Here is a 2,740-nt window from a genome sequence, read left to right as displayed (position 1 = left end):
ATCCATGGAGCTATGTCTAGATATGTTTTGAATTCTTGACCTAATGAGTTAAAATTTAAAAAAAAAAAACCTAAATATAAAAATCCTTCCTTAAGTAAATTTACAAACCATTTTACAATTTGATCAATCTAGTTACAGAACAAACCACTTTTATCAATGGACATATCGTGGAAACAGAAACTAAATAGGGACACAGTGAAACTAACAGAAGTTATTAAACAAATGGACTTAATAGATATCTACAGAATGTTTTATCCTGAAACAAAAGGATGTAACTTTTTCTCAGCACATCATGGTACCTTCTCCAAAATTGACCATATAATTGATCATAAAACAGACCTCAACTGATAAAAAATATTGCAAGTGTCCAAAGCACCCTATCAGACCACCAAGGACTTAGGATGATTCATCTTCAATAACAACATTAATAATGGAAAGCCAACACTTACGTTGAAAATGAACAACAGTCTTTTCAGTGATACCTTGGTCAAGGAAGGGATATAGAAGGAAATTAAAGACATTTTAGAGTTTAATGAAAATAAAGCCACAACATTCCCTAACTTATGAGACTCAATGAAATCATTACTAAGAGGGAAACTCATAGATTTGAGTACCTCAAAAAAGAAACCAGAGAGAGCACATACAAGCAGCTTGAGAACACATGAAAAATCTCCAAAATAAAGGAAGCAAATTCACTCAAGAGGAGTAGATGGAAGGAAATAATCAAACTCAGGGGTGAAATTAACCAAGTGGAAACAAGAGGAACTACTTAAAGAATCAACCAAAGAGGAGCTGGTTTTTTGAGAAAATCAACAAGATAGATAAACCCTTAGCTAGCATCCCTTAAGGCACAGAGACAGCATCCTAATTAACAAAATCAGAATTGAAAAGGGAGACATTAAAAACAGATCCTGAAGAAATCCAAAATACAATCTGATCCTTCTATAACACACTATACTCAACAGAACAGGATAACCTGGACAAAATGGACAAATTTCTAGACAGATACCAGGTAACAAAGTTAAAACAGGATCAAGTTAACTATCTAAACAGTCCCATATACCCTAAAGAAATAGAAGCAGGCATTAATAGTCTCCCAACCAAAAAAAAAAAAAAAAAAAAAAAAAAAAAAAAAAAAAAGGCCCAGGAACAGATGGGTTTAATGCAGAGTTCTATCAGACCTTCAAAGAATATCTAATTCCAGTTCTGCACAAATAATTCCACAAAATAGTAATAAAAGGTACTCTAACCAACTCATTCTATGAAGACACAATTCCTCTGATACCTAAACCAAGAAAGATCCAACAAAGATAAAGAACTTCAGAACAGTGGCCCTTATGAATATCGAAACAAAAATACTCAGTAAAATTATCCCTAATCATATCCAAGAACACATTAAAAATTTCATTCAACCTTACCAAGTAGGTTTTATACCAGGTGTACAGGGATGGTTTAATATATGGCAATCCATCAACATAATCCATTATATAAACAAACTCAAAGACAAAACCACATGATCATCTCATTAGATGCAAAGAAATCATTTAAGTAAATCCAAAACCCATTCATGATAAAAGTCTTGGAAGGATCAGGAATTCAAGGCATAACAGGATAAAAGCAATTTACAGTAAATCAGTACCCAACATCAAATGTAATGGTATGAAGCTGGAAGCAATCCCACTAAAATCAGTGACTAGACAAGGCTGCCCACTTTCTCCCTACCTATTCAACATTGTTCTTGAAGTCCTAGGCAGAGCAATTTGACAATGAAAGGAGACCAAGGGGATACAAATTGGAAAAGAAGAATTCAAAATATCACTTTTTGCAGATGATATGATAGTATATATAAGTGAACCTAAAAATTCCACGACAGAACACCTAAACTTGAAAAACAACGTCGGTGAAATAGCTGAATATAAAATTAACCAAACATATCAATGGCCTTTCTCTTCACAAAGAACAAACAGGCTGAGAAGGAAATTAGAGAACCATCGCCCTTCTCAATAGTCACAAATAATATAACATACTTTGGCGTGATTCTAACTAAGGAAGTGGAAGATCTGTATGATAACAACTTCAAGTCTCTGAAGAAAGAAATTAAAGAAGATTTCAGAAGATGGAAAGATCATCCATTATCATGGATTGGCAGTATCAACATTGTAAAAATGACCATCTTGCCAAAAGAAATCTACAGATTCAATAAACTCTCCATTAAAATTCCAACTCAATTCTTCAATGAATTAGAAAGGGCAATCTGCAAATACATTGGGAATAAACAAAACCTAGGATAGCAAAAAATCTTCTCATGGATAAAAGAACCTCTTGTGCAATCACCATGCCTGACCCAAAGCTTTACTACAGAGCAATTGTGATAAAAAACTGCATGGTACTGATATAGTGACAGAGAAGTAGACCAATGGAATAGAATTGAAGACCCAGAAATGAACCCACACACCTATTGTCAATTGATCATCTACAAGGGAGCTAAAACCATCCAGTGTAAAAAAGACTGCATTTTCAACAAATAGTGCTGGGACAATTGGTGGTTATCATGTAGAAGAATGTGAATCAATCCATTCCTATCTCCTTGTACTAAGGTCAAATGTAAGTGGATCAAGGAGCTCCACATAAAATCAGAGACACTGAAACTTGTAGAGGAGAAAGTGCGGAAAAGCCTCAAAGATATGGGAACAGGGAAAAATTCCTGAATAGAAGAAAAATGGCTTGTATTGTAAGATTT

The sequence above is a fragment of the Mus musculus genome, chromosome Y (genome assembly GCF_000001635.26).
Source record: "Mus musculus strain C57BL/6J chromosome Y, GRCm38.p6 C57BL/6J".
In the NCBI taxonomy this organism is placed as follows: Eukaryota; Metazoa; Chordata; class Mammalia; order Rodentia; family Muridae; genus Mus; species Mus musculus.
This window is presented reverse-complemented; position numbering follows the sequence as displayed.